We start from the raw sequence: 7,072 nt of genomic DNA on the forward strand, positions 1-7,072 counted from the left end.
CACCACCACAAAGAGTCTGGCCCCAGCCTCTTGCCCCCCACCCTTTATCTCTTGCTGAGCATTGCTCAGATCCCCTCTGGGGCTGCTCTTCTCCAGGCTCTCAGCCCCAGGACTCTCAGCCTTTGCTCCTTACAGAGATGCTCCAGGGAGCATCCTGGGAATTCCAGGCTGTTTCCCACAGGGCTAGGCCAGGTATCCCAGGGAGCTGGGTTATTGTCTAACAGTGCTGCTGCTCTTCCTTTCTGCTCAGCCTGCTTTCCCCAATGGTTCTCTCTTTACCACCCTTATCTCTCACCAAACAGCCTCCCTGGAGTCACCCAGCCTGCTCCCAGCTGCCTTTATCTTAGTGGGGCCAGCACTTCCTTACACAGCCCAGTGCTGTGACCTCCTGTTCTCATTCCTCTGCCTCGTGGGAACAGTTGCACACAATCCCAGCACGATGGGGGTTGGAAAGGACCTCTGGAGATCATCCAGTCCAACCCCCCTGCTAAAAAAAAAACAGTTAAAGCAGGAATCCTCTTCTGCCTCTGCTACTCTTTACAAGTTGCTCACTTCTCAACATGAAGAGACATTTCAACTGACCACTTGCAAAACAGTCAGTCTTGAGGCTCAACTCCCTGAGTAACTAAAACCCTGTTCATATCTTGAGGGGACAAAAAGGCAAAAAGTCTCCTGCATGAGCAGTCCAGCATTGCCAGAAAGAGGAAGGCAATAATTCACCTCAGTGAGCCCAGAAAATAAGCTCAGATCTATCAGTTCCTTGGTATCATCTTGGCTCAGGCAGTCAGCATTGTTATAAAATGCATCTGAGGTTATTGTGGAAAATGGAACATCTCTAACCCTCCACAGCCTGGAAATGTCCTTGTGAACAAGAGCTCCACAGATCCTCTTTACTGCTCTGTCACTGAGGTTTTGCATTTCTTATTTGCCTATTCAGCCTTTAATTCACTCACTTACTTGGTGAGGAATTCTTGACAGCTACAAGAAATTGAGAAGATGAGAAATGAGCCAGTGTGTGGCCAAGAAGGTCAGCAGCAGCCTGGCTTGGGTCAGCAGTAGTGTGACAAGCAAGACTAAAGCAGTGGTTGTTCCCCTGTACTGGTAAGGCCACACCTTGAGTACCGAGTTCAGTTTTGGGCCCCCCACTCCAGGGAGGACATTGAGGTGCTGAAGCAGGTCCAGAGAAGGGCAATGAAGCTGGGAGAATGTCTGGAGGACAGGGCTGGGGAGAGGCAGCTGAGGGACCTGGGGTTGTTCTGCCTGGAGAAAAGGAGGCTGAGAGCAGACCTGGCTCTCTGCAGCTCCCTGAAAGGAGGTTGGAATCTCTGAGAAAATTCAGGCAACTTGCCTGCATTTAAAGAAGAAATGTTTGACACTAAGAGTGGTGAGGTCCTGGCCCAGGTTGCCCAGGGAGGTGGGAGATGGCCTATCCCTGGCACCATCCCAGGTCAGGTTGTTTGGGGCTCTGAGCAACCTGTTCTAGTTGCAGATGTTCCTGCTGACTGCAGGGGGTTGGACTGGATGAGCTTTAAAGGTCTCTTCAGACCCAAACCAATCTGGGATGCTCTGATTTAATTGCTTTGGGAAGGTGTTCAGCTAGCATGGAGGCACAAGGGGTATGATGTGGGAGGTTGTTTTATGAACACAGACCAAGCAGGCAGTCATCAGGATCGCCCCTCCAGGGAAAGTTTGTTCCATCCTTTGGTTCTGTAATATGCTAAATCATTCCAATGTAAAAGTGTGGTTTGATCTTTAAGGTTATTGGATGTACTGGAGGTCCTCTGGCATCATCTGACACCTGGCAATTTTTGATGTGTACACATCAGAATGTCCCAGGCCACCAGTGGAGTACAGAGGTATTTGTTAGAAATGTTATTACAGAGGAGAGAAGGAAAATAATTACAGGAACAAAGTTCATGGTGTCTGAAAGTGACTCTGGTGTCATCACATCAGCATCTGCAGGCTCTTGCCTTGGTCTGTTTGGGGCTCATAACAGCATCTAAACACTCCTGCTTCAGAAACCAGGTGTAACTTAGCCCCTGGGCAGCAAATGTGGCAGAGCAGGATGTGAGGAGAAGGGAGACTCTGAGCTGGTTTCCCTTATAGCTCATCCAGTGCAACCCCCTGCACTCAGCAGGGACATCTCCAACCAGAGCAGGCTGCTCACAGCCCCAGCCAACCTGACCTGCAGTGGTGCCAGGCATGGGGCAGCTCCCAGCTCTCTGGGCAGCCTGTGCCAGGCTCTCCCTACCCTCGTTGTCAAAGATTTCTCCCTTCTCTCCAGCCTGAATCTGCCTCTTTTAGTTCCAAACCATCACCCCTTGTCCTGTCCAAACAGATCCTGATCAAAAGTCTGTCCCCAGCTTTCTGATTGTCCCTTGAAGCACCGAACAGCCACCAAAAGGTGTTCCTGGAGCCTTCTCCAAGCTGAACAACTTCAACTCTCTCAGCCTGGCCTCCCAGCAGAGGGCTTCCAGCCCTCCCAGCATTGCTGTGGTCTCCTGTGGCCCCACTCCACCAGGTCCCTGTCTGTGCTGAGGACTCCAGAGCTGCCCCAGCACTGCAGGGGGGGCTCAGCAGAGTGCATCAGGACAGACTCACCTGGGGCTCACGCTGGTCCTCCCAGGTCCTTTTCTGTTCACTGCTGGCACTGCTCAGACCCACCCTGCAATCCCAAGGTGTGGCTGCAGCTCATGCAAGAGTTCCTGAACTGACTTGAAGCGACCAAGCTTAGTATTTATAGCTCAGTAAAGCAGGGAGGAGCTCAGCACAAATTAGTCTGAATATTTACTCAGGACCTTCTAGAAGTTTTTCAGCCTCTACTGCATGTGATGTAACCTGCAGCCCCATGGTTTGTTGACACCCTCACCAGATCTGGGTACCTGCAGCCCCATGGTTTATTGACACCCTGACCTGATAGTTCAGTGCTAGACAGGTACAACTGTTAGTTGTGACACCACCTTTGGACTGCAGCACAACTGCCTTTGGAATTGGCATCTTCTTCCGTGTTATGGTTGGTCAGGTTCAGCTGGTCACTCCAAAGTCCATCCTGAGGTACATGTGCCACCAGAGAAGTGTCCTCTGTGTGCAAGAGCTCAGAGCATGCAGACCCCAGGGCTACAGAAAAGCATTTGTGGAGAACACAGCTGAAGTCAGCAACACAGGCAGTGCTTCTTGACTCTCCACCCCATCTGGAGCTGCTGAGTCATCTTGGGTTGGTTTGGTTTGGCTTCCAGTGCTCTCTCATTCTCTGCTTTGCCTCAAGTGACATCCTGCTTTGCTGTGCAGACCTCAGCTAAGGGACAACTGCAGCGTTCCCAGAATTTTCTGAGCTCTCCTCTGGGAAAGGGAGAAGGTGATGTTGTGTTTGTTGGCTGTCTCCCTGCTGCAGCTCTCTGTGTGGTGCTTGGGACAGCCCCCCGGTGACTGCAGCTGTTTGATATGGTGATGTTGATGTCACCCCCAGCAGCTGCTCCATGCTGATGAGACTTGGTTTCTCCTGGCTCATATCTCTCTGGGCCATGCACATGCCCTTTGCCTCACTCTGCTCTTAGAGAGGGGCAGCGAGCACACAACAGTTGTGATGTTCCCTCCGTTCCCTTGAGCTTCAATGGTTTTGTTATGAGAGACTCTAAAGAGCTGGGCTGGAGGACATGCAGTGGTGTCCTGCTGACTCTGTCTTGAACCCCAGCTTGATGAGAATGAGAGGCCTTTTTTCTTCTAAAGTGTGAGACAAGTGCCTTTCCAAGTGGAAGGGAGAAGTCCTGCATTGATGATTTGGCTGCCATGGCCCCTGTGTGACATTTAACTGAGGGCAGACAGGAGCTTGCTGCAGCTGCCATAAACATCTCTGATTGCTGCCTAAGCCCTGGTGAGATGAGGTTTGGTGGTTAGCAGACGGGACATCATCCAGGTGAGTGTGTGTGAATGCCCAGGGAGGTGTCTCAGGATGAGTGTGGGTGAGGCAGGCTGGCCCCCTGACTGTGCTGTGGACAGAGAGAGGCAGAAAAGAGTCTTAAAAGCTCCCTCTTCTAGAGGAAAAAAGAAAAGGTCTCTATGAGACCTTAGGAGGACAGAGCTTGCTTTCAGGAGGTCATTTGTTAAGAACCCAGTCAGAACTGATTTAAAATGGGAATTTAGGGTGTGATTTCTCAACTGTCTTGCCCCTAGAATTCATAGACTCCTAGAATGGGTTGGGCTGGAAGGGACCTTAAAATTACCCAGCTCAAACCCCCCTGCCAAGGGCAGGGACACCTCCCACCCGCCCAGGTTGCTCAAGGCCTCATCCAGCCTGGCCTTGAATGCCTCCAGGGAGGGGACATCCACAGCCTCCCTGGGAAACCTCTTCCAGTGTCTCCCCACCCTCACTCTAAAGAATTTCTTCCTCATCTCCAGTCTCAGTCCTCTTCCAGCTTGAAGCCATTTCCCCTTGTCCTGTCCCTCCCAGCCCTTGTCAAAAGTCCCTCCCCTGCTCTCCCACAGCCTCTTCAGGTACTGGAGGGCTGCTCTAAAGCCTCCTCGGAGCCTTCTCTTCTCCAGGCTGAGCAGCCCCAGCTCCCACACTGTCCCCACAGGGGAGGTTCTCAGCCATCTGATCATCTTCATGGCTTCCTTTGGACTTGCTCCAGATCATCTATGCCATCATGACAGCTGGGGAAGAAACCTCTTTAGGATAAAGCAATGTACTGAGCAGTCCCCTGGTAGCTGAAAAGGATCCTCCAGAGTATTAAGGAATAACCTGGGATGCCCTTGGGGAATCATCTGACAAGCACAGCAAAGCCACTGGGGACTTCTGAAAGGAAGGAGTGTGAAAAGAAGTGAACAGGACTGAGTGGGGTGGGTAGGCTTTACTGCTAGCACTGCTCCCGTTGGGGACAGCACATGAAACCTCTTCAGCATCAATTCTTCTGCTGAACATCCTTCCACAAAATATTTAGTGTTCCAGGGCTGGGTGTTTGGATTGGTTTTCCCTTTGGAGTGCTTGCACTGAACGCTCTCCAATTGCAAGAGCAACCTCTGCAGCTGCTGCGTGGGCTCCACGCTCTGCTCTCATTCATTCACCCACCTGACCCCATCCAGTGACACCACCCTCTCCACATCCCAAACACTTCCTTCTGCAGTTCCCAGTATCCTGATGAATGTGGGGAGCTGGTGCTCTGCAAGCCCAGGAAACTTGGAGGAAGGCATGGGTTTGTTTTGGTGGCATGCACCAGCCAGGAACTCAAAATAGACAGCAGCAAGTGTAGCAGGTTGGTAGCAGACAGTGTCTGTGTGTAAGGAGCAAGCGTCACAGCGCTCCTATGGCATCTGAGGACAGCCCTGTGAAGAGCAAAGGAGCTCCTGAGAACCTGAGGATCACAGAAATGTTTAGGCTGAAAAGACCTTCAGGGCCATCAAGTCCAGCTGCCAGTCCAACACTACCACGTCCACTGATAAACCATGGTCCTCAGTACCACATCTCCATGGCTTTGAAACCCCTCCAGGAATAGGAACTCCATCCCTGCCCTGGGCAGCCTGCTGCAGGGCTTTGGGGAAGAAACTGTCCCTTGTGTCCAACCTAAACCTCCTCTGGTGTCACTCGAAGCTCTTCCCTCTCATCTCACTGCATGTTCCATGGGAGAAGAGAATGATCCCCACCTGGCTTCCCTCCTTTCAGGGGCTGTAGAGGCAGGTCTCCCCACCCCTGGAGGTGTTTGAAAGCCAGAGATGTGGTGCTGAGGGGGACAGTTTAGGACCAGTCTTGATAGAGCTAGCAGTTGGACTTCATCTTAAAGGGCTTTCCCAACCAAATCTATCAAATTTTTATCCTTTATGGGTAAGGCTGTGCTGGGTTTGTGGGGCTTAGGTGAGATCCTGTGCAAATCAGTGACAATGTTGGGATCTTTAATTATTGTTTTAGGTTATTATTTTCTGAATGATTGTAGGCTGCTCTTCATGCAGGACAGGACCAGAAGAGGCTATTTGTTATTTATTGAGTTCTGCTATGGTAACAGGAGATGAGGGAGTTCTGAGGCTCCCAGCACAAGGACAGGGAACTGCTGGGAGAGGGTCCAGAGGCCATGGAGAGGACTGAGAACCTCCCCTGTGGAGACAGTGAGGGAGCTGGGGCTGCTCAGCCTGGAGAAGGCAAGGCTCCAGGGAGACCTCAAAAGCAGCCTTCCAGTACCTGAAGGGGCTGTGGGAGAGTGGGGGAGGGACTTTAGGCAAGGGCTGGGAGTGACAGGATGAGAGGCAATGGCTTTGAGCTGGAAGAGGGGAAATTGAGACTGGAGAGTGAAAATAAATTCTGAAGAGTGAGGGTGGGGAGGCACTGGAACAGGTTGCCCAGGGAGGTTGTCGATGCCCCCGGCCTGGAGGTGTTCAAGGCCATGTTGGATGAGGCCTTGAGCAACCTGTGGGAGGTGTCCCTGCCCAGGTCAACAGGGTTGGAACTCGATGATGTTTTAAGGTCCCTTCCAATCCAAACTGGTTTATGATTCTTCACAGAAAGAAGTGCTTAGAGGTTGACCTCTAAGACTGTTCAGCACTCAATAAAGTGTTTCCCCACATTTAAAGCCTCCAACAAGCTCTTCTCCATCCTTGAGTGCTTTGCAACAGAGACTTGCCAGGGAGCATTTGGCCATGCTCAGATTCCACTGTTCATATAAGAGACAGAACATCCATAGCCGGGCCAAGAACATTCATTTTTCCTTCTGAAAACAACTCACTGGATTCTATAAATTCCAGTGCTGCCATTATGCAATACCCAGCACGATCTGAGTGGGAGCTGGAGCGTTCCTGTGCCCAACTATGTGGCATGCTCTATAAAAAACAAGTGTGGGAGCCTCTGCAGGTCCTATCTCCGCACCCAGCTGCACACACAGCTTCTTCCTTTCTCATTTCTGGCCCTCTCACCATCATTCCATCCCCTCAGGAGACCATCTGGACCTGAAGTGTTAGGCTGGAAAATAAATGTGGACAACTTATTCCCATCACTGAGGTTGTTTGACAGTGGCAGAGATGAGGCTGCAGAGCGCAGCCAAGTCAGACTGTAGCACCTGGTGATGCTCCTGCGTGCTCTGGGACACCCCAT

The sequence above is a fragment of the Dryobates pubescens genome, chromosome 35 (assembly GCF_014839835.1).
Source record: "Dryobates pubescens isolate bDryPub1 chromosome 35, bDryPub1.pri, whole genome shotgun sequence".
In the NCBI taxonomy this organism is placed as follows: Eukaryota; Metazoa; Chordata; class Aves; order Piciformes; family Picidae; genus Dryobates; species Dryobates pubescens.